Genomic DNA, 11,833 nt, shown 5'->3' on the forward strand with positions numbered 1-11,833 from the left:
CGTGGGGCAACTGAGGATCAGGGTCTGATGTTTGTAGAAGATCCCGGGCTGAGGACACCCCTCGTCCTCACAGGCTGAAGGGAGCTCTGTTTGCTGGAGCCGCCCTTCCTCTCCCTCCCCTCCTCCTTTGTTCCCTGGAGAACGCTGTTAGAGGCCTCTGGCGCTTTGAGGTGGAAAAGCAGAAGCGGCAAATGGTTCCTGAGGGGCTGAACTGGCAGATAGCTGTGTTTGGCTTCCAGTTCTTTCTGCAGTGTGTTTTCTCCTATGTTCCCGCAGGTTTTCCTGTCATCAGGATAGTGAAAAATCACGTTGTTTGGTTTAAAAAAGATAGATCCAATTCTTCCTGTTAGTAAAGTGTTGTGCCTGTCAGCATTTAAATAACTCCTGGCTCCTTTGGGCTGGGCTGGAATCCCCACGTTTGTTCTGCCCTTGCTCTGCAGTGCAGGTCCTGGTTCAACCCCTGGTGTCAGTGTAAATGTTCTCCTTGGCAGCCCGTGGGCCAGATGCAGGAGGTTTGTTTTGCGCTTTCTAGGTCTCACTTAGGACAACTGCTGAAATGGTCCTGCTGTATGTGTCTTTAAATATCATTTCCTTTTCTACTTTTTCATAAAAGTTTAGAAAAAAAAAATTAATTGTAAAACCATAGCAGAAACTTAGAAAACCAGACATCATTATTCTTTCTAATAGCTCAGAGCTACTGTGCTACCAAGAACTGAAAATGCATTTGTTAATGGTTCAGCTTGAATAAAACATCAAAGGATTAAAAAAAAAAAATCCTTTAGTGGTTCTCCTTCTCCTTCCCTTTTAATCCTTGATATAAATTCAACATCTGATTTCTTTTAAAGAGATCTTCCTTCTTTGATGAACTACACAAACAGCTTTGAGACAAACAAGATAATTAAAGTCAGAATTTATTTAAAAAAAAAAAATTTGGTCATCAGTTCAAGAAAACTAAGAGAGATGCATTCCCTTAAAGCCAGGTTATCTCTTGCTTTGCTTCCCAGGCTGGAATCTTGGCAGCTGTGGGGAAGGCAAGGGAGCATGAGACGGAGCACGGAGCATCCTGAGGGAAGTGGAGGACAAACGTTGTGCTGGGGAAGCTAGCCCTGCCTCCATCTATTGATACAGTTGCTGCTGTCTCAGGATGTCTGAAACACTGAACCACAGCAGCCTGGAACAAAGCTCCTGCTGTAATTATTTCCCTATCATAATTTGTAACCTTCCGCTTCCTTTTTTTCATACTCCTGCTTTAAGCTCTCCATCCTGGTCTGAGCACTCACGCTGAGAAGACCCGGACTGACCTCCCCTGCCTCCTTGCTTCACTGCAGCTCATGTCCCCGCTGTGTATTCTGGTACAGCTCCTGCTTCACACAGCGCTGGCCCAGCCTGACTTCCCTCAGTGCTCTTTGTGGTCTCCTGGCTCAGGTACCCAGACACCTCTATGCCAGTTTGTTTGGAGATGTCCACGTGTACTCACAGGGGCTTGATGCACATCTGAAAGCACACCTTGGCACATCCAGGGTTTGTGTGCTGCGTGAGGATACAAGATCCCAGTGCCTGCAGTATGTGCAGGGGGAAGGTGGTAGAAACTTGTGCTGTCACGCAGGAGCCCTAGGGCCCATGAAGACTAATTAGACCACTCCTTGCTCTGTGATGCTCACCGAGGAGCAGCTTGCTACTCACTGCTAGTGTAGACAGTTTAAATCCTGTTTTATCCACGCTCTTAGATGATGCATTCATGCCTCAACAGGGAATGTGTCTTAAGATCCCAGAAAAGACCATCCTCATAATCTTACCACCCACAGTAGCTGTAGCACTTTTGGTATCCAATTAAGTCACGATGCAATTCAAATTTGAATATGACCATTACCATAATAAATACCTTTTCCCAGAATGTAGAGTACACAGACACTCGTATGTTTGGATTTGTCTTGTTCTTGGCTGTTTCAGTTGTGACTTAAATACATAACACAGACAAACACAGACAAAAACCTACAGCTGTGCAAATGCGTGCACTCACCTAGCAGTTGCAGCCTGCGAGGAGACATTCCCAAGGTTGGCTCCCAGTAGTTCATTGAGGCTTTGACTGTCCTGTGTGTATGCTGCTGGAGGCCTGCAGGTTGAGTGAGCCCCAGTGGAGACTTGCTCCTTGTGCATGAAGAGGTGTGGGACTCAGCACCATCTTGATTCTTAGAGGCAACAGCTGTAAGAAGTGACAGTTGCTGCTGCTTTGTGTGTGCAAATGATAGAGCTCATCTACCTAGGGGTGTGCAAAGGAGCAATTCTTCCTGTTCACAGAGTCTATTGGAGTTAAAATTGCCCATTGTTCAGTTCCTCAGGGGTGGAAAGTGGGGGTTCCAGCTCAGAATCCTCAGTGCTCAGGTTTGCATTTTTCTTTTTAAAAGACATTTAAAGCTCAGGGAGATAGAGACTTTTTTTTTTTTTTTTTTTTTTTTGTAGTGTCTTTATGTAAATATCTAAAATCTAATCTACACCCAGATCAGTTAAAACCATTCATCCAATAACAGCTGTGACATTCCCTTCTCTGGCCTGATATTTCATTTCCCTCCAGAACGGCTGATGGATCTGCATTAAAACTCCCACAGGGGCTTGCAGTTATATTATGTCTAAATAGCTGCAGCATCCTTTTCCCAACCTCGATGAAGCAATCCAGTCACACTCACACTGATCCAAACAGACGCAGCAGATAATTCTTATAACCCATCACTTACAGTCATGTTCTTTAGTTCACATCTCTCCTGTAGCTCTTCTTTCTTCACCTCAATAAACCTGAGGTGCCTGTCTTTGCTTTGTAGGCCCTGTGTTGCCTCTCCCATTCTCAGTTGTCTGTGCTGGGATCTCTCACATCTATCAGCCTGGTACCAGGTACTATCTGCTGCAGCCTGCTCATTACACCTTCTTGCAAACATTTCATTGCTCTTGTTTGCCTTGCCTCTCACTGAGAAGGAACTTGCTAAAAACAGCCACAGTTTTGCAGTTTTTTTTTTCCCTTCCAGTTAGGCTGCCAGCACCAATGACATGGACCAAGTGAGAGTAATTGTGGCAGGAGGTTGTAGCTTTTGAGCACGGTGGAAGCATCAATACATAACCACTGCAGGGAAACCAGTCCCAGGGTCTTGTATAGGAGCCTGCTGTTCAGACGCAGTTTCATAGCTTGTGATTATAGATATGTGAATTATTTGTGGCTCTTTTCACAGAAGGGCAGTTGGGGATGCTATAATTTAGCTCACTGTCTTCTTTGGATTAAATCTCTTTTATCATGATCCTGGAAAGGGCTTGACAAGCAGTAGGTTATGGGTGTGCTGAGCCCTCTGCCAAGCACCCTGGCTGATGTTGTCTCATGCTGAGTTGTGCTGTGTTTGCTCTTATATCTGAGTCTTACACAGAAAGTGCTTTGGAGCACAAAGCAGCTTTTCACTGAGTCTTTGTATCCCTGAGCACAGGAAGGTCTCTGCCCATGGTAGTATGTGTGCACCAGTGTCATCTTGACTCGGGAGCAATTTTTTAGGGTTTTCAATAATCACATCTGAAGTGAGCACAGACTTTTTTCAAAAAGAGAACAACTGCAGGTGTTTTTTCAAAAGGAGAATCCTCTGGAGCTGGCAGCTGTGTTTCACAGCTGTGAATGAGGTGAGACCCCAGATTGACAGCATGTTTTGTCAGGCAGAGAAGTGATGACCAAGGGGACAGGTTGAAGCAAAGGTAATGGTGTCTGTGTGGATGGCAGTGTTGAAAGTATGGAAGCAGAAGACTCAGATGGGCACTAGTCTAGCTCAATTTTTTGCCATACATTTTAGATGTTTGGATCACCAGTGATAGGAATTGAAGCCCAAATATGTGCCATTGGGAGCTCTGGGTATACAGGTATCATTTCTGATTCCTTGCTCTTCATCAGGGAGCTCAGGCTTCACATCAGACATCTGTTTGGAGTTCCATTTCTCACTAGAAATGATGTAGATTTCTTTAGCCAGGATGCTCACCGCCACTAGTTAGAAAACCAGATAGTTTCAACTTTCTTCTTCCCTCCAGTGCAGCAGTCACTGACATTCTGCAGACCGAAAACCAGCTGCCTGTGCTAATTCTGCAGCATCCGTACAGAGCAGTGGGCAAATACATTAAGTTGTTTCAATTATCTCACCTGTTTACTTAGCTCTGTATTTAGTAAGTCTGGATAGATGAAGCTGTGAATTCCTCTTCCTGCCTTCCCTTTCATCAGCAAAGTAAACAGCCAAGGAAGAGCCTCGGAAAAGGGAACACCTGGGAGCCTTCCCACCGAGCAGCCGCTCTGGGCAGCAGTGGGCCAGCTGGCAGCGTGGGGCAGTCCCACGGTCTGAGCCTGGGCTGCACGAGGCCTTCCTCAAGCCCCAAGTCAGAAATTGCCATAAGCCAGTGTGCACATGGGCTGCCCCGGAGAGAGATGCCTCTTCATGCTGACAGCGTGTTTCCTCGCCACAGGTGTGAAGCAAGCCCTGACAGCTCTTTTCTTTTGGTTGGCAGCTCAGTTTTCAACCATATTCAGCTCCCTGCACTGCTGGCTTTTTGGGCTTCATAGAAACTTAGTATAACCCTTTGCTTTTCCCCCAGCCTGACACAGCCTGAGTGACACCCCACCCACTGAAATCAATGTAGGGCCAGAGTAAAGTACCTGAGAAACTTTGTGTGGTAAGGTTTACAGCGCAGGCCTGCCATTGGGTGTAAAGCTGCTCAGGCATGCTGTTCATCCCAGTGTTCTGGCCCAGCTCCGTGCTGGGTAGCTGCAGTTCAGCCTCTCCAGGCTGAACAGCCTTGTTTGCAGTGGTTTGCTGCCACTTTCCAGTCCATAAATAGTCGCATCCCAGTGCTCAGTAAAATGATTTCTTTCGGTTTATCCCACAAATGCTATAAAGGATTTGGGAAGCTCAGCATATAAAGTGCAGAGACCAGCTCTGTTTAATTTTTGTTATGAGAGATCTTGAAGTGAGTTGGCGTTTATGAGCTGATTTCTTAGGAGACAGAAGAACGTAATGAAGAGACTTGGTAGTCTGAGCTTCATCTGTAACTGTAAAAGACCACACTACTGGCTAGTTGATCTCATTGTGCTGGTTTATGCATGGTTTTTGTGTGTCTGAAGAATTCTTGTAACTTCCTAGGTATTTGTGCTCCCTGGTAACTCTGGGATAAAGAGTGCTTGTGCTTTACTGCTCTGAAATGCCAGCTGAGTCATTGATTTAATGTCCAGGAGCTTTCAAATGGCAGAAACAAATGCCTGAAATGGTGCAGCTCCATAGCAGAATTGGAATAAAAGGCTGTGGAGGAACAGATATAGAGAAGAACAAATATTTATCCTGTGATGGAAGGGAAGTGTACTGGATTGAGATCTCTGCCCTCATCACTTTAGCCTGTTCTTAACTAATAAAAGGATCGTTCTGACTCAAGGGCAGTTAATTCCGTGCCAGAGGAAAGGCAGCATGGTAGGTGGTTTGATTTTTTTTCCTTCCTCTCTTCCATGGGAGGGAAGAAAGACTCTGCTCTGTTTGCCTGAGTGTAAATGAAAAACTCCCACACTGACTATTTCCTTAAGCTCCTTTTAAGTGATTTGCTGATTCTCTGCCATTGCCCAAAAGGATGGACTGATTGTCAGGAGGGTTTTGTTTTCCCTGTGCTCATGTTCCTAGGTCTTCTGGACAAGGAGAGGTTTGGTGGTGAGCATTACGTTCCCCATGGGAATCTAGCCTGGCTCATGTGGATGCAGTCAGGACTGGGCTCCTCCTGTCCAAGTGTTGTTCTCATCCCGAGCTGCAGAGATGGGTTTTGGGAAACTGCTTAAGTGGTGTGTGCTTCAAAGCAGTGACTGAGTTCCATCCTTCCAAACTTAGACTGTTCCCTGGAGTTGGAAGATGCAAGTAATTCCTGAGTCCCCAAATGGTTCTTTAGGTGCTAGTAACATGCTGTACAATGTAATGACACCTCCCCTTTTGAGTACATAGCACTTCAGGAGCAGTGTGAGCTGCATTTTGTCTTTCATCCACACTTGGAACACAACAGCTGCAATTAGACCAGAACAGGACATTATCCCTGATGCATGTGGTACTAAACTCCTTCTGTGTAGGCAATGAAATAAGGCTGATTTTCTGTAAGGATTTTTTTCTGAATACCCATTTTTTTCCTAAGAAAATGGGCTAACTCCATTGGAAAGTAAAGTTCTCTGTTGTGCAGCATTAGTCTCACTGACCAGCTGTAATTCTGTAGGTCACTCTCACTGTAATTCTGTAGGTCAGCTTCTGACAATGGAACCCTTGAACACAAACCAGGCTCTTTAAATCACCTGAAGAACTGACTCAGAGTTAATGCTGAAAGGATTTATCAAATGCCATTCTTCTTTCAGGAGTTTTTGGGTGGCATTAAATATAGAGTAATGTGCAGAGAAGCCAAGGCTATGTTTGAGGTTGGAAGATGAAATTGGACAGTATGGCCAAACAAAAGATTCAGATTTGAACAAGAAGCCCTTGGGAACTACCCAGAGTTGCAATGAGGTTTGTGTAGAACATCTCCAGTCCCTAGAGCTTCTCTGCTGGCAGATCACAGACAGCGGTTTTGGTGTACCTAAAGCCATGGGGAGACCACCAGCAGTTCCTTAGGTGTGAAAGGGTGGCTGGGAGAAAGGAGCACGAGAAGCACCGTGAGAGAGAAACCATGTGACACTGGGGTTAATGTTAGTGATGGATTGATGCTGAGCACAGGGTGAACTTGGGCTGGGAAGTTGGGATTTGTTTCCTGACCCCTCAATCCAAACAGTTTCCATTAATGAGCTCTCTCATATGTCTGGTCGAGGAGGAGATAGAGGTTGAGGTGCTGTGGGTTAGGATTTTCTTCTTCCATGTGGTGTATTCAGCTACCAGGGTGGAAGGGAGCCCATTGTGGAGCAGCTGGAACTGCTTAGTAGTAATTCCAGGGCTTAAAGAAACTTTGTGTGCAGCAGTTTTCTACCCACTCTTAACAAACTGTTAGTCGTTATTGGGTGAGTGCCTCAATCCATGTTCCAGACAATTTCATTCAAATGAAATCCCTTGCAGCACGTAGAATGCATTGCAAGAACAAGCAGCTTTGTGTGAGTGGCACTGTCCTGTATGGTGCTGTGTTGGGCAGGCACTGCAGTGATGCTGCCTTCAGGCAGCAAACACTGCTGCGGCTGTGCCTGCGGAAGCCCAGGTGTGCTTGTCTGGATGAAGGCCATCAGAGGAAAAGCACTTGCAGCTGGTTCAATTGATTTTGTTTTCCAGCTGTGCATGATGTATTGTGTGAGTATCCTACTTTTCTTTCTAGTGTTCCAAAAGGGAATCTTCCTGTCATTTCCCTTGCAACACTAGAGGAAAGCCTAAACCTGTACTCGCAGCTTACAGCCTGTTCAAGACCTTGCCATACAGGTACACATGCAGTAGTATAAAAGTGTGCTCCTTGGTTACTGTTTGTGTGCCAGTAGCACCATTCCCCCCCTTCACTGAGCCAGAGCTTTGTGGACACGTTGCAACAGCAGAACTGGATTGAAATACTTGCCTAAAACTCATCTCCCAGCATAAGTACAAGGAAGTAGGATCTCTTGGTGGCTGAGCTCTGCCTCACTTGGAGCGTGGTCCTGGCATGCCAGTGAAGCAGTGCTCCAACAAATTCTTTCTTTGGTTGCCTAAGCCAATTCTCATTGCTGTCGGAGGGGAGGCGAGCAGCACTCACCGCTTAAGATCAATTATAGCTCCTCTGGGGCTGCTGTTCAAAAACAACAGGCTCTTGGCTGTATTGGGAAGTTTACACTCACCCATGGACCACATGGAAGAGGGATTTAGCAAGGAGAGAAGTGAAGAGCATCTGGAAAGGTCAGATAAAGCTGGAATGTCACTGTCACAGCCACACAGAGATAAAACTGCCCATTTGTTATTTTTTTACTGTCATTTATGTGGTTGTGGTAGCTTTGACATTTACATTGCTAAAATTGCTCTGAGGCTGAAGTGCCTTATGGCTGTTTCCTTGCAGCAAAGAGCTCACTATAGCTACTCTCAGCAAAAGCTGTCTCTGAACTTAAAATGCTGGCTTGCTGTCTTGCTTTCCCAAGTTGCAGGAATATTGTGCGAGCCACTCAGGTACCAGAAAGGTACAAATTGTAGCTATAGATGGGAACAAGGGGAGGTAGAGAGCAGCAATGATAAGTGCATGTGTGCACACATACTTCTTCCTAGGGCATTCCTTCATTGTGAGCATTGAACAAGATACAAATCTTTAGGGGGATCTTCTGTGTCCAGTCTATGGAAAGATCCAGGGGCCAAGAAACGCAGCTCTGTCTGCACCTCTGCTAAGGTTACCATAGAAAATGTATGGTGTGGGATTCACATGAAGAAAATCTACATGGCAGCGTCTTCTCATGCTGTTATTTGGTAAAAGTAGTTTTCCATTTCTGTGAAATTTTCCTAAATCACAAGGTTAACAGAGTATTCGTTTTCTCTTCCTCTGGACAGAGAACAAGAGGTAAGCATGAAGATAATTCCAAGCTTCTGCACCTGCAGACAGTGAGGAAAAATGTCTGATGCTTAGAGCAGTGGTGTGACTTCATGGCTACAGGGGCGATGCCTGTGCTCAGCACTGCAGTTCTGCCCTCGCTCCTGGAGACAGGCAGCACAGGGGCTCAGCAGCTCAGCTGGTCGCTGCCACTGTGACTAAGGGTGTGGGGAGGAGGGGATCTGGTACTAGGAGGTGGATGGGGCGAGTGGGTGGTTTCAGTAAGTTTCCTAGAATAACAAAAAGGATCTTGTGCAGTTGCATGAAGCCAAGTCAGTAAAAATGACTCCAAACAAGACTGCCAGGATTGCAAGACTCAGTGGACACCAGAAATTTCAGCTCTTCCTTCTCCTACTCCCCCCTCCAACTTTTCTAGCACATTTCTTCAGCCTTCTTTCTTCTGTCTGTCACATTTCCTTCCAATCTACTACTTGGAAATAAGAAGGTATTTTATTCCTGAGCAGCGTGTGCAGCAGATGTAGCGTAAAGCAGTTTCCTGCTTACTCTGTTTTGACAGATGTTGCTGAGGGTTGGTCTGCAAAGAGTATTCTGTGAATCCCATAGCTATAAATGCCCATTCTTATTAAAAGCATTCATAATCCGGCTTGCTTGTAAAATGGCCTAATGCATCCACGTAGAGCTGCTGTTTCTTGCTGTTTCCATATATTATTGTACTGTTTGTGGTGTTAGGGAGTTTACATATGACCTGAAGGGTTCCACATGGAATGGTGGAGGTGGCTCCAGCAGTACAGTTAGAAGGCTGGCTCTCAGTTTTTCCACCAAGCTTCAGGGGACTCTTGTACCAGTAAAAGTAATCTTAGTTATGTGGCCAAACTTTATAACAGTGCAAAGTTTAGAAGGTCTGTGGTTTGGTTTTAATGTGTTTCTTGGCAACATAAACCCTGTCACCCCTTTCTTCAAAATGTGCAAAAAGAGGCCCAGGGCCTCTTGCTGGGCTTATCCATGATTTAGAGCAGAGATTTCTGATCTGCTTTAGGCTGATAGATAAGAAAACTGTCTTCAGGGAAATCGTACAAGAAATAAAAGTGCAGTCTGGTGGCCTGTGAAGTAGATCTTAGACTAGGGCCAGTGACTAACTGTAAGTATCTTCCTCTTTCTGCTTTCACAAGTGAGGGGGAGGTGTACGGGCATCCATGACTTTCCTGACATAACTTGCTCTCATATTTTGATACTATATTTGGTAGGGCATTTGAAAACATCTATGCTCTCATTTGCCCTCTGGGGGAGTGACGGAGCCTAGCTGCAAACACGAGCCAAGTAAATGAGCCTCTTCTCACCTAAGACTGTGCAGGTGGTAGAATGAATAAAGTAGTACCAAAAGGATGTACTTCAGGATGCAGAGTCTATTCACAAGTAAAGCCACTCTTGTTCTGATAATAACAAACAAACCATGCTTCTGTTTCTCAGGGGAATAACAATAAAAAGCAATAAAAGGTACTTAATGACTTACTCTTTTTTGAATCTTCCAAATCTGGAAGGAAACCAGACCATCTTGAAAATGGAGATCCCAGACTTTCACAATACATTTTACCCATCCAAAGAGCTGTTGCCGTGAAAATATTTACAGCTGCACTGTTTTCCTGCCCTGTCCCAGAGCCCCAGCAGAGAGCAAGGCCAGAACACAACGATGTAAAGCCCAGCAGCTGCTAAGTCATGCTTCTTCCTAGGAAACACTCTGCTCTACACTATTTGCAGCTGTGTAAGCATGAATGCAAGCAGTTTAACACAGGAAGACCAACCTCTAGAAAAATAAGAAAAGCCTTGATGCTCTTTGCCATTTGGGGTGGTCTTTATTTTGAATTCCAGCACATGGTGTAAGCAGTGGTGAAGCATTCCTGAATTTTTGGCGGGCTGTGCTTCACAGTCAGCAGGGTCCTTCCTGTTGCTGTTGTGCAACAGCCTAAGATGGCAGGAGTGCTGTGGTCCGCTCTACCCTCCATTTTTGCCCAGTTTCCTCTTGCAAAGTCTTGCCAGACTCTGTTCCATACACTAGCTCAGCAGGAGACTTGGCATATCAGGGAAAGCAAGCAGTTCTTCACTGGTCAGTGAGTTGAGTTGGCTCTGGAAGTACTTTTTAAGAGAGAGAGGGAAGACCTCCTTTTCTGCGGTAGGAGATTTTGGAGCTGGTTAAGTTTTGAGTAACCTCACCCTCCTATTTAAGGAGTGATTGAAGGGTTATCCATCTGTACAAAGGAAAAGGTTTGCTTGGTGTCCTGTTCAAACACTGTGAAGCTCATTCATTAGTACTTAGACAAACTTGTCCGCCCTTGTTCTTTTGCTTCAAACTCCTGCATCTCCAATTTGGGCTCTTTCATTCCTCTGGTTGAGGGTATGTCACGCTGAGATTGTTTTATATTTGACCATCCAATGATAGCACTAGCTTTTCTCTTTCAGACTTGCTCTGGCACTTTTGAGATAACTTCTATTCTCATGTCACTTACAAATTTAAACCCAGGCTTGGATCTCGTAACTGACGAGCTCGTCTTGTCCCTGAGCAGCGTCCATGTGCCCATTGCTCAGAACAAACGCTGACAGAGCACATCCACAGAAAATGTGTGCTGTCATCACTTGTGGCAAAGTTCATTTCTCTCATATGAGAGATTCTCTTATTCTGAGCACTTGAGGTCAAAAGGCATTTCCCAAAGGGTGTTATCTGGCCTGAAAGCCACTGACTGTGTTGTAATTTGGACTTCAGGACCTGCTCCACTTCAAACACATTACTGCCGTGGTCCCGCATCATATCACTGATTGTGGAGTGGCTGTGATCCCTCTGCCAGAGGCAGTCAAGCCGTGGGGATCTGGGGCTCTGCTAGACAGTAGCATAGGTAATGCTTACTGTTAACCTTTGGAGGACCTGTGCTTCTACTGAATATGAATATTGAATATGGGTGGTTCAGAAAGCATTTGCTTCTCCACATAAGCAGTTGTTGCAGCTGCAGGGGGCGTGTGAACAGGTAGGCAGGAGAGAGGCCCTGCTCAGCAGTGGGCTATGGGAACACCAGCAGCAGGACCGATGCTATTGAGATGTGGTTTGTGTAGTTGAGTTCTCTGCCCCTCCGAGGTTGCAGCCTTTGGTATTGGAATAGACTGGAGACAGCTGACAGAAAAAAATAAAATCATTGTTTATAATGCACCGACCTAGAGACAAAGAGGTCTGGAATATTGTTGTCCTTTTTCTTTCATATTATGTTAATGTGCGTCACTTAACACCTCTGGAGTCCCTAATAATGTGAGTCTGTAGCATACCTTAGAAGTTTCAGTGTGATGT

General features: G+C 45.4%; 1 protein-coding gene across 3 annotated transcripts in view; it reads left to right on the forward strand.

Moving 5' to 3' along the window:
* The window catches only part of ACTN1 (actinin alpha 1), an 80,323-nt gene that overhangs the window by 23,244 nt on the left and 45,246 nt on the right, over window positions 1-11,833 (forward strand). The window lies entirely within an intron of this gene.

This window comes from Tympanuchus pallidicinctus, unplaced genomic scaffold (genome assembly GCF_026119805.1).
Source record: "Tympanuchus pallidicinctus isolate F22 unplaced genomic scaffold, pur_lepc_1.0 scaffold3, whole genome shotgun sequence".
Taxonomy (NCBI): Eukaryota; Metazoa; Chordata; class Aves; order Galliformes; family Phasianidae; genus Tympanuchus; species Tympanuchus pallidicinctus.